The sequence below is a fragment of the Rhinoderma darwinii genome, chromosome 3, assembly GCF_050947455.1.
Source record: "Rhinoderma darwinii isolate aRhiDar2 chromosome 3, aRhiDar2.hap1, whole genome shotgun sequence".
Lineage (NCBI taxonomy): Eukaryota > Metazoa > Chordata > Amphibia > Anura > Rhinodermatidae > Rhinoderma > Rhinoderma darwinii.
This window is the reverse complement of record NC_134689.1, coordinates 130667150-130682968: the sequence shown is the minus strand read 5'-3', so window position 1 is coordinate 130682968 and position 15819 is coordinate 130667150. Positions and strand designations below refer to the sequence as shown.

Here is a 15819-nt window from a genome sequence, read left to right as displayed (position 1 = left end):
GGTGTTTAATCTCACATATTTTGTGTGTGAAATAATTTCCCACCCATAGAGCCCTCAGATGCTCAGAACCCCCCTGCAGTATAATCTCCCCCATAGAGCCCTCAGTAGTTATTATACTGCAGGGGGGGGGGGGGTCAGAGCGTTTGATTGACTGTTGAGGGTTCTATAGGGGCATAACTCCTCCCCCCCCCCAAGAGCCATAAGGGCGGATTTACACGAACGTGTAATACGTCCGTGCAACGTGCGTGCTTTTTACGCGTGTCGTACGGACCTATGCAAGTATATGGGGCAGTGCAGACCGTCAGTGATTTTTGCGCAGCGTGTGTCCGCTGCGTAAAACTCACGACATGTCCTATATTTCTGCGTTTTTTGCGCATCACGCACCCATTGAAGTCAATGGGTGCGTGAAAATCACGCATGCCTCACGGAGGCACCTACAGACATACAGAGTGTCATAATGATGGCGGCTGCGCGAAAGGCACGTAGCCGCGCATCATATGGTGATGACACACGAAGCTGTTAAGTGTCTTTTGCGCGCGCAAAACGCCGCATTTTTTGCGTGCGCAAAACGCACACGCTCGTGTAAATACGCCCTAAGTGTCAGACGCTTAGACCCTCCCATAGGGCAGTCAGTCAGATGCACTGGGGAGGGGTGTCTGACTGCTTAAAGGGTAACTAACGAAACTTTTTAAAAAAAAATTACATGTCATAGTGACATGTCATATGTTCTAATCGGTGGGGGTCCGGGCACTGAGACCCCACCAATCGCTGAAACAAAGTGGCAGAAGCGCTCAGGTGAGTGAGGAGCTACTTTGTTTCTGATCGTCTTTCCTCTGATAGCCGAGCATGCGGTCTATGGGCACAACAGAAAGTCTATGAGTCCGTACACCGCGACAAGGAAAGACAATCAGAAATGAAGTGGAACAGCGCTCATCCGAGCACTCCTGCTGCTTTGTTTTAGTGATCGGTGGTGGTCTCAATGCTGGGACCCCCATCGATCAAAACTTCTGACAGATCACTCTCACTATGACACGCCAAATGTTTTTTAAAAGTTTAGTTACCTCTTGGGGACTGAATTTATTGGTTTGAGTTAATGTATGGGCCTGGGTCTTAATTTGCTTAGGGGTCTGGGGTATAAGACAATTTATGGTGTTTATGTCTGAATTTTTATGTTGCTATAGATGCTGAAAATGGCTACAGAATCAAGGGGAAAAGATTTCTCATCAGGAAACTCTGCAGTCATCAGGAGAAGTCGCCATAATGGTCTGTGTCAGATGGAGAAGAAAAGAGAACGACCCATCAGTGAAGACATCACCTGTGAGTCATTGCATTTATAGATCTGTCCCCTCTCCTGACATGTCAGTTATCGGAAATCCTTGTATTCCACATAAAGTCTTTGTGTACCCAGGACTAATAGACACATGCGTGTTACCATTCCCCTTGTCAGGAGGATGTGTCCCTACACAGTGTGATACTGTCAGCGATGGTTGGAGACTGTCAGTATGTAGGGACACAGCCCTTTGAGATGGGGAATCGTAGCACTCATTTGTCAATGCTTGCACAGAAAGGTGGTGTTTAATATAGACATGACGTGGCAGGGCGGTGGTGGACAAGGGGGCCCAAGCTTGTGGATCAGCCCAGGGCCCATGGTTTACTTAATCCGCCACTGGTCGCTCCTCTGGGGAAATGCAGCGCCGCATGTTTGTGTCCTGGTAGGTGATTCCTGTACGAATCTCCTCAAGCAGCAGATCAAAGGTGGCCACAGACTTGCGGCAAAAGGATCTTAATTTCTCAGGGTGACGCCGGAGGTCATCATAGAGGGTATGAAAGTGGCCTTTGGAGGTGCGTTGGGCCACAAGAGGATGAATCCAAAGCCTCCTTCCTCTCCGCAGTTCATACGCGCGTAAAAAACGCAGACACGCAGCATATACTGATGCCACACGTACCTGCAACGCGCGCAAAATGCCACGTTTTTTGCGCGCGCAAAAACCACACACTCGTGTGAATCCGGCCTTAGGCTGAGCGACTGCTGTGCTTGCTGATGGGCTGCAGACAAGCTACATGGAGTTTGATTTCCCCACAGCTGCACAACTTTATTGGCTTTATTGCCATTCATATAGGGATTAATTCCAAAAACAGAAGTGTACATGAGAACAGCCGAATTGTAGTAAAATGCAAATCCCTAATAAACATGAGTAGAGCCATCTTTGGTGAACCTTATCGTATGATCACTTCATTTATTTTATGCTCTCATTATATAGCATACTTTAGGACAATCAATAATATAAAATACCTTGTGAGTGGGGAAATCTTCAGTCTATTCAATATGATTTCATTAAAATATGAGGTTCCTTTGTGAGATAAGTGATTACAACAGGAGGTGATTGCTACAATCACCAGCAAAATAATTGAAAAAAATATATAGATGGGAAAGTGTATGGCAACAATTAGATTCATCATAAAGAATTAGACCTTAGTGACATTTGTCATCCAAAACAAATTCCAGCTCAGTGATATGAATTATATGCAGTCTGAAGGAAACAACTGAATTAGAGAGAAAACCTCATTAATGAATGGTATATCTGGAGCCAAGACAGACTCTTCTGTTAATTAAGTGAACCATACTCTATGTCTTGTTGAACACGTAAAGTCTGGGCAATAATAGATTCTTGGCAAAGTCTGTCCATTAATATCCGCCAGGCAAATATATTTAGCCCACCAACGTGTCCAAGCATTTCCAATGTAGTACTAGCTTGATCTACTAAAAAAAAATGATAATTCAATTTACAGACTTCACTTTCCTGATAGGAGAGACTTGATGCATCATGTTTATTAGTCTATATATGCAGACACATACCTATACGAGGCACAGAGGTTGCACATTTGCAGTGTGCAATGACATATACAGAACAGGGCTATCTCAATATACAAATAAATATTTTATTATACAGTATTTAGATCCTGTAAAGCATAAAAATATAACATACAGGGGGGAGGTGATGCAATTGACATTTAGATGGATAATGTAACATACAGCCAACACTTGCTAATTATGGAGCTGGTTTAGCCCGTGAGCCCACATCATACTCCTCCTTCTCGGCCTTGACGTACAGTTATGTCAAATGTCGGGAAGTGAAGTTTTCCCTTATATGCAATGTCCAATATGCGGGCTATAATTAGACGCGATTGTGAGGTTTAAATTGTCTGGCGAGGATCTCTAATATGCCCATTTGATCTTATTGAATAAACGAGCCCCAAGGCCGCCAGTAGCTTGACCGCAACCACTTCCTGCAGCATGCTAGGTGAGTAAGTCTTTAGTAGACATAGAAGCTGTATATTATTTCTGGGCAAGCGATTTTTAATTCCCTACCTTATCTTTCCGATCGTTATAGGACTCCAACAGGTGTTGATAAGGAGTGTGTGGATGTTCAACATCTTCCAAAACACCAAGGTACTGTTTTGAGACATCCAGACGAGAAGTATTGTGCGTGTAACGATGCTAGTTCTCAGATCTGGAATCTAATAGGATCGGCAAATCACACACCTCTCAGTTATAGTGAAATGTAATGCAAATGTAATGTCTATCTATCTATCTATCTATCTATCTATCTATCTATCTATCTATCTATCTATCTATCTATCTATCTATCTATCTATCTATCTATCTATCTATCTATCTATCTATCTATCTAATCTATCCATACTATATTATAACTCAAATCGACTTAGATATTATCATCAGGATGACCGAGCGCTATAACTCCACGCATACGCGTACGAGCAACTAAGGCATGCCTTCCATAGTCCAAAATGGCTTCTGTGTCCTCATTCCCTTACGGCGCATGCGCTGTTTGCGTTCTGTTACCCTTAGTTGGACTTACTTCCGGACATGCGCAGTTGCGCTGCTCGGACGCTGCTTTCGGCTACACCCACGGTATTCTAAGAGGTGAAGAGATAGATTTTAATTCACTGCACCTCTGCACTAATCACCTTGTTGTGATCATTTTTAGATTTAACTTGTCTGTATGCATAAATACAACCTTCTGTGTATGTATTTAGCCTCTGTATTAATAATCACATATATGCATTGTATTAGATACTGTTTTTTATGTACAAACATCTGCACTTTTCATTGATTACTGTTAAACAGCACTTGTGATTGAGACTCTTTTATATTGTGTGAACTCACACTAGTCATTTGCTTGAGAAAGGCTCCAGTGGACGGAGCTGAAACGTCGCACAGGCAATAAAGTACCCATTTTTTCACTTGAATCTTGGAGTTGCTGCTCATTTTTCGATTTCTATCTATCTATCTATCTATCTATCTATCTATCTATCTATCTATCTATCTATCTATCTATCTATCTATCTATCTATCTATCTATCTATCTATCTATCTATCTACAGCACACAAGAAAATGGCGACAGCACACCGCGAACACCAATGCAACCTATGCCACTAAATATAAATAAATATGCATTACTGATAAATCTACTTACAATAGGGAGGTTCTTAGCGCACATTTTGATCAAATTGTGTGAGCCCACCTGCCACGACAAGGCAACCTCTATGAGTACCCCTTGAGAAAGCTGACGGCGAAACGCGTGTCGGGGGCGTTTAGTGTGGAGATACTTTGTGTTTGACTCACCATGCAATCTACGTGTTTGTACAGCTCTCTGAGCCTTTGGTTTGGGCTATTTCTTTTGTAACTCACATAATCTAATTTTTTGTATACATCTATGCACATTCTTATGTGGTACTGGTCAGGTGTGCAGTTTTTCTATGGCCCTTTTGCCTTATGATACGGCTTTTGGTGTATATATATATCCCTTTTGAATTGAGTTTTCTGCACTTTACCGCATCACATGATGTTCATATGGTACTAGCATGCTACTTGTGTAGTCCTCTTCGTATCTTAACACTACCTTTAAGGCCTGATTTACACGAGCGTGTGCGTTTTGCGCACACAAAAAACGCGGCGTTTTGCATGCGCAAAAGGCACTTAACAGCTGCGTGTGTCATCAGTGTATGATGCGCGGCTGCGTGATTTTCGCGCAGCCGCCATCATTATGACACTCCGTGGTGCTTTTCTGTTTACATTCAGAGTTTGACAGCTGTTGCACGAACCACGCAGTTCGCACGGAAGTGCTTCCGTGCGGCATGCATGGTTTTCATGCACCCATAGGTGCGTGATACGTGAACAGCGCACAAAGAAAGGACATGTCGTGAGTTTTACGCAACGCACTCACGCTGCGCAAAATTCACGCACTGTCTGCACTGCCCCATAGCCTAATATAGGTGCGTGCGACACGCGTGAAAAGCACGCGCGTATATTACGCTCGTGTAAATGATGCCTTAATCTGTTTGTATAATTGATTTTAACTTTTGATGGCCAATATGTTGTTATGTTTATTGTAATAAAGCTCTTTTTATATTTTCATGGTACAAACCTTGTGCTGTGTGTTATATTCAGTTTTGGATACATTATATGTCCTCACACATCGTTATAGGTACTCAACACAAAAGTTTGATCAGCACATTCCAACAAAATGAAACAAGACGTGTATGCAGGTGCAAGAACGCCTGTGACTGCAAATTTATACAGCACACAAGAAAATAGCGACAGCACACTGCAAACACTAATGTCACCTAAGCGACTAAATATAAATAAATATGCATTACTGCTAAATCTACTTACTATAGGGAGGTCCTTAGCGCACATTTTGATTAAATTGTGTGAGCCCACCTGCCATGACAAGGCAACCTCTGTGAGGTGGGAACCTACGCTGCACATCAGTAGCGGATTATCATTAGGGCGGTTTGGGCGGCCGCCTGGGGCCCAATGCTCCCAGGGGGCCCATGGCCGCTCGAACAGCAGAAGACCGCATGGGCCCCCTCATGCCCGGTGGCGTCGCTAGCACCGGAGGGGGCCCCCGATGCTAGCGGCAGCCACATTCATTGTTATCTGAGTCCTCAGATACAAACTAATATTATAGGCTGCAGGCCACATTAGGCTTGCAGACTATCAGGCGCTGGGAAGACTCCCTGCGCAGGCCGGTGTCATGAGGTACTGCATCACGCCGGTCTGCGCATGCGTCTAGTCCAGAGGCCTCACATGCGTCCAGCTTGAGCGGCTGCCACGAGAACGCAGCAAGGTAAGTAAAATATATATTATTTTTTTAGGTGGGGGTAGCGCTGTGCATATATTCAAGGAGGGGGGGGGAGTGCTCCGTGACACTATATACAAGAGGAGGTAGTTCTCCGTGACTATATACAAGGGGGAGGGGAGCGCTGTGTGGCACTATATACAAAGGGGGGAGCGCTGTGTGCACAATATACAAGGGGGAGCGCTAAATGGCCCTATATACAAGGGGGGAGCGCTATGTGGCCCTATATGCAAGGGGGAGCGCTAAGTGGCCCTATATGCAAGGGGGGAGCGCTGTGTGTCCCTATATACTATGGGGGGTGCGCTGTGTGACACTATATACAAGGGGGGGCTGTGTGGCGCTATCCACAGCAGTATGTGTGTGGCGCTCTTTACAGGCGGTCTCTGTGGCGCTATTTACAAGAGGGGGAGGGTTGTATGGCGCTATTTATAGGGGGCTGTGTGTAACGCTCTCTATGGGGGGATGTGTGTGGTGCTAGCTATAGGCGTGTGTGTAATATCTACAGGGGCTGTGTGTGGCGCTATCTATGGGGGTGTGTAATATCTACAGGGGCTGTGTGTGGCACTATGTACAGGGGGCTGTGTGTGGCACTATGTACAGGTGGCTGTGTGTATGTGGTGTTTTACAGCGTTTGGTATTATTATATTTAGGCGCGCAGTCTTTGGTGCTATTATATTTTGGGGCACAGTATGTGGCACCATGATAATTTTATTTTCGTTTATAGGTGTGGAAATGTTGAAAAAGTGAGGAGCCGCAGACATCTGAGTGGCAAATTCTGCAGAAATGGGTCATGGCCGGGAGAAGTCGTCATGAGCTCTGGACCGGATAGATAAGAAAAGAGGGAAAAAAACTACTAGAATCTGAGACGTCGTCACCTGTGAGTCACTAGATATATAGAGAATCTGTCACCTCTCCTGACATGTTTATTATAGGAAATCCTTGTTTTTCACAAAAAGTCTTTGTGCAGTCGAGGACTGATAGACAATTCCCCTTGTCAGGAGGATGTGTCCCTGCACAGTGTGATCCTATCAGTATGTAGGGACACAGCCCTGTGACAAGGGGAAACGTAACACCCATTTGTTAATGCTGGCCAAAAAAGGTAGTGTTAAAAATAGTTACGGCGTGGCAGGGCGGCGGTGCGGAAGGGGGGCCCAAGTTTGGGTAACAGCCCAGGGCCTATGGTCTACTTAATCCGCCACTGCTGCACATACTCCCAGAACTGGGACTAAACCTACATATACTTGGGGATGGTAGGAACCAGCATTAAACTAATTAAAATCACCCAGGGCAAAATCGGAGGAGTGCAAGATCAAAAAATGGAGGCAGTCATTAACCCCACATATATGAATCACATAGATATAATTTATCTATCTATCTATCTATCTATCTATCTATCTATCTATCTATCTATCTATCTATCTATCTATCTATCTATCTATCTATCTCATATATATTGATATATAGTATAGTTCTAGGCTGCAAGGGTATGCGTGTGTGGCGGGGTACGTGTGTGTCTGTGGCGGTGCGTTGGGGGTGGTGTGTTGTTTTTTGGGAGCAGCTGCATGTGTGGGGGAGGTTTGTGGGGGGCGCTCCATGATGCCCCAGTATTATTAATAACTATTAATATTTCTGCTGCATCTCTAGCTCCCGTCCCAGTTCATTGACCTCTAGTTTCTTTTGCGGCCCAGGCAGAAGACAGACGTCTGCTGTGGGTGAGTATAAGTATTTATATTTTTCATATTACCAACTTTATTTTTTTTGTTTTGCAGGTTCCGCTGGACCTATTGGACTGCATCGTAGATTTGTTCGACTACATCGTAGATTCTGTGGACTACTGCGATGATCGATGTGTTTTTTTTTTTGTTTTTTTTTAAATGGCTAAAAAGGTTCTTGTGGGGGAGTTTTTATTTCAATAAAAAATATTTTCTTATGTCTGTTTTTTTTAATACTTTATTAGCGCCTTAGTCATGGCAGTTATCTGTTTGACTTAGGCCGGATTCACACGAGCGTGTGCGTTTTGCGCGTGCAAAAAACTCTGCGTTTTGCGCACGCAAAAGGCACTTGACAGCTCCGTGTGTCAGCCCCGTATGATGCGCGGCTGCGTGCTTTTCGCGCAGCCGCCTTCAGTATGACACTCCGTTTGGATGTTTGTAAACAGAAAAGCACGTGGTGCTTTTCTGTTTACATTCATTCTTTTACTGCTGTTGCGAGAATCACGCGCGTCCCACGGAAGTGCTTCCGTGTGGTGCGCGTGATTTTCACGCACCCATTGACTTCAATGGGTGAGTGATGCGCGAAAAACGCCGAAATATAGAACATGTCGTGAGTTTTATGCAGCGGACTCACTCTGCGCAAAACTCACGGACAGTCTGCACTGCCCCATAGACTTGCATAGGTTCGTGCGACCCGCGTGAAAACCACGCGGGCTGCACGGACGCAAATCATGTTCGTGTGAATCCCCCCTTAGTATTAGTCAGTAAAAAGGCTAGCAGTAACCCCCAATATTACCCCAGTACCCACCGCCACCAGGGGTATCGGGAAGAGCTTGGTACAATCCAGTACCCGAACATCTGTTGTCATGGTCGGGCACTGGAGCGGCCGCAGGCTGGTATTATGAGGCTGGGAAGGGTCAAAAACACTGGTAATGCTAGGCTGCGGCTGCTTTATTGTATCTGGCTGGTTATGAAAAATAGCGGGGACCGCACGTCGTTTTTTTAAGAAAAAAATCAATAAATAATTGACGAAAATTATGTGTGGTCCCCCTCATTTTCATAAACAGACAGATACAACAGCAGCAGGCTAGCATTACCAGGGCGGGAAGGGCCACGGTTTTTGGCCCTTCCCAGCCTAATCATACCAGACTGTGGCTGCCCCGGCACCCGGCAATCGCTACAGATGGTCGGGTACTGGATTATACCCGGCTCTTCCCGATACCCCTGGTGGCGTTGGGTACCAGGGTAATAATGGGGGATTATTGCTAGCCTTTTTACTAGCTAGCACTAAGCCCTGCCTTAGTAATGGACATGATCAAACAGACAACTGCCTTTACTAAAGTGCTAATAAGGTATTAAAAAAACGGAGACATAACTCCCTGTTCACACAGAGATTTTTGGCACGGAAACCGGATCGGATGCGCCATAAAACCCCCGAAATTGTCCCGCATTGATTTTAATTTGATGCAGAGGCGTCTTTTTCCTGGGCGGATTTGGCTGCTCGCGGGAAAAAAAGCTGCGTGTCCTTTCTTGGCGCAGCTTCTGCCTCTGACCTCCTTTTGAAATTAACGGGAGTCAGAAAAAAACAGCAGCTCTTTTCCAAGTGGTTTTTTTTCGAGGCGTTTTTTTGCCTGCGGTCCTTGCTTTAAATTTAAGGGTATGTTCACACGGCCTATTTACGGACGTAATTCGGGCGTTTTTGCCCCGAATTACGTCCAAAAATAGCGCCTCAATAGCGCTGAAAAACATCTGCCCATTGAAAGCAATGGGCAGACGTTTGTCTGTTCACACGAGGCGTAATTTACGCGCCGCTGTCAAATGACGGCGCGTAAATAGACGCCCGCGTCAAAGAAGTGACCTGTGACTTCTTTGGCTGTAATTGGAACCGTTATTCATTGACTCCAATGAATAGCAGCGCCAATTACGTCCGTAATGGACGCGGCGTTCAAGCGCCTGCACATGCCGTTACGGCTGAAATTACGGGGATGTTTTCAGGCTGAAACATCCCCGTAATTTCAGCCGTTACGGACGCTGTCGTGTGAACATACCCTAACGGTCGCGGGCAAAAACCACACCGAAAACTGCAGACAAAAAAATGCAGTCAGTTCAAAATCTAGCTCAGAATTCCTGCAAAAGATCTTTTTTCTGCCTGCAAAATACTGTGTGAACAGGGCATAAGAGTGTATACACACAGTGCGGGTTTTCCCGTGTGGCTGAAAAGCACATCGAAAAATGCATGCGTTTTTATGTCAATTTTTTAGATGCACTTTTCTGCCGCATGGCAGTAACCAGTTTATTTTAAAAAAAAAACGTAGATCGACGTAGTCCAAACGGTCCAGCAGAACCTGCAAAAAAGAAAAAGATTAAGTTGGTAATGTAAAAAACAAAAACACATACCTACCGCAGGCATTTTTACAGGCATTTTTCGTGTGTTTTGATCGCGCTTTTTGCATGTTTTTTGGCGCATAATTAGGACTTCAACTGACCATGGGAACATTTGTAGCGTTTTACACACCAAAGAATTGTCCTGATGCCTCTTTTTTACGCAACACGCTTTTTAACAACGCTCGCGTAAAAAAGCACGTTGTATGTACTGACAGAGCACTTTACCATTTCTCAGCCTTTTGGTGTGTTCTATAGCTTCTGCCAGCTGCCTTGTACAATCTCTTAAAAAATGGGAGCTGGACACTGCTTAGCAATTTGAAGACACCTCTTCCTGGCTTGTAGCCAAACATAGGGAGGGGGTGAGTCTCCCTTTCACATTTACAGCAGCTGTAAGTCCGATTGCTTTGCCTGATTCACCTTGCTGTAATTCTTGGAAGTGCTCCCTCTGGTGACCAACATAGGAAAACATGTCAAATTCTTATTTAATTTGTAATACTTTCCACTTTTTGGAAGAAAAAAAAAAAAAAAATAGAAAAAATATAAGAAAAATAAGTAACTGGCTTGGAATTTTTTTTAAATTCGCGACACATTCCCTTTACTTCCATTTCAGAAAGTGGACAGATGCATTCAAAAGGTATGGCAGCCCCAGGCAAATGTTTGATAGGACAGTAATTAAGATGGTGAGGAGGTAGTTAGTCAGCATTCTTCTTGTCACAAACATCTTTAAATTCTTTATGGGGTTCAGAAGTTTTTAGTGTTGGTAATTTAATCCCCAGAAACTCCCACCTAAGAGAGAATAGAATTCTTTAGTTGACAGTATGACAGATATAGATATTGATTTCCAATATATTAAGGGAGAATGGTGGTGTAAGGTCTGGAATGCAAAAAAGTTACACTGGAAATGTTGGGGAGGAGATTAAGTGAAAACATATATTCTAAGAATGATCGATTATTAACTGCAGTTCAATAATATTCAATTTAATGAATAACTGGACTAGAGCTTAAAGAGGCTCTGTCACCAGATTTTGCAGCCCCTATCTGCTATTGCAGCAGATCTGCGCTGCAATGTAGATTACAGTAACGTTTTTATTTTTAAAAAACGAGCATTTTTGGCCAAGTTATGACCATTTTTGTATTTATGCAAATGAGGCTTGCAAAAGTACAACTGGGCGTGTTTACAGTAAAAGTACAACTGGGCGTGTATTATGTGTGTACATCGGGGCGTTTTTACTTCTTTTACTAGCTGGGCGTTAGGAATGGGAGTGTATAATGCTGACGAATCAGCATCATCCACTTCTGTTCGTTAACACCCAGCTACTGGCAGTGCAGACACACAGCGTGTTCTCGAGAGATCACGCTGTGACGTCACTCACTTCCTGCCCCAGGTCCTGCATCGTGTCGGCCACATCGGCACCAAAGGCTACAGTTGATTCTGCAGCAGTATCAGCGTTTGCAGGTAAGTAGCTACATCGACTTACCTGCAAACGCCGATGCTGCTGCAGAATCAACTGTAGCCTCTGGTGCCGATGTGTCCTCGCTCGTCCGACACGATGCAGGACCTGGGGCAGGAAGTGAGTGACGACACAGCGTGATCTCTCGAGAACACGCTGTGTCTGCACTGCCAGATGTTGGGCGTTCTGAAGAGAAGTGGATGATACTTCTCGTCAGAACGCCCAGCTAGTAAAAGTAGTAAACACGCCCAGATGTAACACACATAATACACGCCCAGTTGTACTTTTACTTTTAACACGCCCAGTTGGACTTTAGCAAGCCTCATTTACATAAATACAAAAATGGTCATAACTTGGCCAAAAATGCTCGTTTTTTAAAAATAAATACGTTACTCTTATCTACATTGCAGCGCCTATCTGCTGCAATAGCAGATAGGGGTTGCAAAATCTGGTGACAGAGCCTCTTTAAAGCGTACCTCCACTTTCAATGAAAAAACTATTATTTGTCAGGAGTCTGCACTATAATCGTATTTCTAAATCACTTGTATTACCAATTTTGCTTTGAGCAACAGCAAGAACTGTGTAAAGTCTGTGCTGTCGGCTGCTCATAACTCTGCAGTAGGAGACAGAGTGTCCTTGTAACGTCCGTGGTCGCTGACCACGAACTCCTTCCATCCAGTCGATGCCCTTCTCTCCAGAGATGTCTGCACATACGGCCGTCATGTTCCACAGTGACCACCAGGGTGCGCTCGCGAGCTCAGTCCAGATTTAAGAAGCCAAACCAATTATGCTGATTGCTCCCAGAGCAACCTGAACTATAAGAAGGGCTATGCCCCTCCCTGCAATGCCTGAGCGTTATTTGTCGTATCCAAAGTTGGTCTATGCAAATGGTCTCCTAGTGTTTTCCAGTTCCCAGTGTTCCCCGTACCTATATCCTGTGCTATCCTGGTCACGTGCCGTGCTGAGCTGTAGTCGTGCTGTACTGTATTCCACGCCTGTCCTGCTGCCTAGTCTCAGCCGATCCTGCCTTGCTACTGTCCGAGCTGCCACAGGTACACTATACGAACTATAGACTGACCTGCGCCTGTTGGCCAGCTGCCATACCGTCAGTGGGTCCACGAACCCAACGTGACAGTCCTGCTCATCTCCATGGCTCCCGTATCCACAATGGCCGTTAGCGCTATAGGATTCTATAGCGCTGGTGGCCGTTCTAGATACGGGAGCTATAGAGACGAGCAGGACCCTTTGTCTCCTATTGCAGAGTTATTAGCAGCCGACAGCACAAATTTTACACAGTCTGTGCTTCTGCTCAAAGCAAAATCAGTAATACAAGTTATTTAGAAAAACAATTATAGTGCACATTCCTGCACTATAATAGTTTTTCACTGAAAGTGGAGGTACGCTTTAAAGGTGACCCGTCAACTGTCACCATTCGAACCGGGGAAGATATTTGATATGACTATCAAAGGCCAACTTAATGTGTATGAAATATCCAGCTGCATCAGAATCCAACATTGCTTTAGTAGATAACTTACAAGATCTGTAAGAAAGCTGAATGGTTAAAATGGGGACGGTTTGGTAATCATATCAGTACCTGGTGTCATAGATAATTGTGAAGTAAAAAGTTAAAAAGTTGCAGTATTTGGGTCTCGGTGCCTGGCTTGTCGGGAAGGAAGTAAAGCTTGTTTTGCAGTCATATACAATTTATTGATAGAGACCTTTATCTCTATCAATAAATTGTATTTGTCTACAAAACAAGCTTTACTTCCTTATCTACAAGCCAGGAGTCGAGACCCAAATACTGCAACTTTTCACTTCACGATTATCGTCTTTCCCTGGAGCATGGATTTCTCAGAGAGAGAACAGTGGGTGGCAGACCGCAGGAAAAATAACTTTTCTACACACGCCATTTAATAGAATTGTGCCTATATAGCACAACTATAATAGGTGAGTTGAATACCATCGGTTTGTATGCAAAACGCTGTTTCATCTGCAATAAGCAATATTACCTTAGAGGAGTGCCGCCTTCCCTTCTTTGTCTTTATCATATGGTGTCATACATGACGGGATGTGTCACCAAACTGTATTACAGTGGAGACATGGTGCAGATTTCTGCCTAAGTTCAGTCACTGCAATTAACCTTTGGGATAAATTAGGACAGTCAAAAACACAATGTCCAGGATTTCCACAATAATATCATATAGGGGAATTTACAAAGACTGGCATTTAGTTTTCATTAAAAATTATTTTAACTTTTTGAGATACAGCTGCTCTGTATCCTATATACAGAGTAGCTGTATCATTCGCTGAACCCTGTACCAGTCAGGTCTGGGGACCGACGGGTTCAGTGAAAGCGGGTCCTGCGTGTCTCTAACATGCAGGATCCACCTGTTATCCATCATATCTAATTTCATAACTTAGATGTGATAGATTATAGGTGGATAGACACGCAGGACACGCTGACACTGAACTCGTCAGTCCAGCGGACCTGACGGGTACAGGATTCAGCGAACAACACAGCTGCTCTGTATACAAAATACAAAGCAGCTGTGTTTCAAAAAGTAAAACAAATTTTTCATAAAAACGAATTTGAAAGTTGCACCAAACACACTGACTGATATTTTTATTAAAAAAAACGAAAAAAATCACTTTCGAAGGTGTACATAGATAGTGTTGGTGATATACCCGGCCACAACAGAACACAAAACACACCTCAATATGAGAGGCACATTCTCTTACCTATGGTGGTTCAGCCTGCGGATGATGACTGGCTGGCTTTTACTTGTCAGAGACAGAGCCAAGGGCGTAACTCCCTGATGCAGGGGATGGTCCGGCAATTTCAGGCCTAGTACCCCGCAACTCGCTGCATTGTCGCTGCTGGCATGCACTTGCCTAAGGCTGACACACATGGAAAGGCTCCTGCCCGTATCCCACCACTGCTCACACAACGCTTGCACGCCATGGGGAGGCTCCTGCCCATCACCCACAATTGGCTCCAGGACCACAGACCACCACTCATGCTTGTCATTTGTACAGCAGATCCACAGCTCACTCTTCAGCGTCTCTCGCAGCACTTCTCTCTCACTCTCCACAGATAGGTTAAGACTCTTCCCCCCGCGCATTGAACACTGGTTGGCGGGAACACCGACATTTTATAGAAGAAGCGCTGCCGCCAGGTGTTGCTACACTGTGTCGTCCTAGCACTGTTAGGGCACAGCATAGTTTTAGCGAAGATGACATTCATACATGCCGTGTCAAACCAATTTAGACCAGCCAGCAAGCTGACCACCATTCAGCTTAGCCATAGCGTTACAGTACAATAAACGAAATGGCAGCACAAAGTAAATACAACATAAATGCAACAGGTCGGACAGGCCACTGATCCCCTGGAACACCACCTGGGGGGCAATAGCAATATAAACAGCACACAGTTTAAGCCCTTCCCGCAATTTAATGTACAGTTACGTGATGGGAGCTGGTGTTTTCCCGCAATTCCGCGTAACTGCACATGAAACAGATGGAGCTGGCTCAGGAGCTGAGCCAGCGACATCACCGCCGGGTAACAGCTGTATGTTACAGCTGTCACCCATAGGTATCGGCCAGGACCGGAGCTAGCCTCCGATCCGACCGATTAACCCCTCACATGCTGCGTTCAATAGAGATCGCAGAATGTGAGGAGTTTATAGCCACCGGCACCCCAGCAACGTGATCGCTGGGTTGCCGGTGGCTGCAAAGGCGATCGGAGGGCTAATATTTACCTCCCGGTCTGCCTGTAACGGAATCCTCCTATGGCCCGTCGTCGGCGGGGCTCAAGAGGCTTCCAGTACCATCGGCAAGATGGCGCCGGCTCAGCTTCTGGCTCAGAAGCTGAGCCGACGTCATCAGCAGTGGGTGTCCGCTAAATGTTAAAGCAGACATCCCACTGTAAAGGCAGGAACCGGAGCCAGCTCCGATTCCTGCCATTAACCCCTTCAATGCAGCGATTCAATGCAATCGCTGCATCAAAGTGGTTTGTATGAAATCGGCAGCCTGCCATGCGATGGCAAGGCTGGCGACTGTTACTAAGGCCTAACAATGGCTTCCTATCTGCCATTACGGAAGCC

The 15819-nt window shown here is 45.0% G+C and overlaps 1 long non-coding RNA gene across 1 annotated transcript; it reads right to left on the bottom strand.

Annotated features, from left to right (window-relative positions):
- Window positions 1–9121: 9121 nt before the first annotated feature.
- LOC142749125 (uncharacterized) lies at window positions 9122–15581 on the bottom strand. The gene is made up of 3 exons (XR_012882377.1): window positions 15475–15581; window positions 13726–13856; window positions 9122–11051 (listed from the first exon to the last, which is right to left on the bottom strand). It is a non-coding gene; the product is annotated as an uncharacterized LOC142749125 (long non-coding RNA).
- Window positions 15582–15819: the final 238 nt, after the last annotated feature.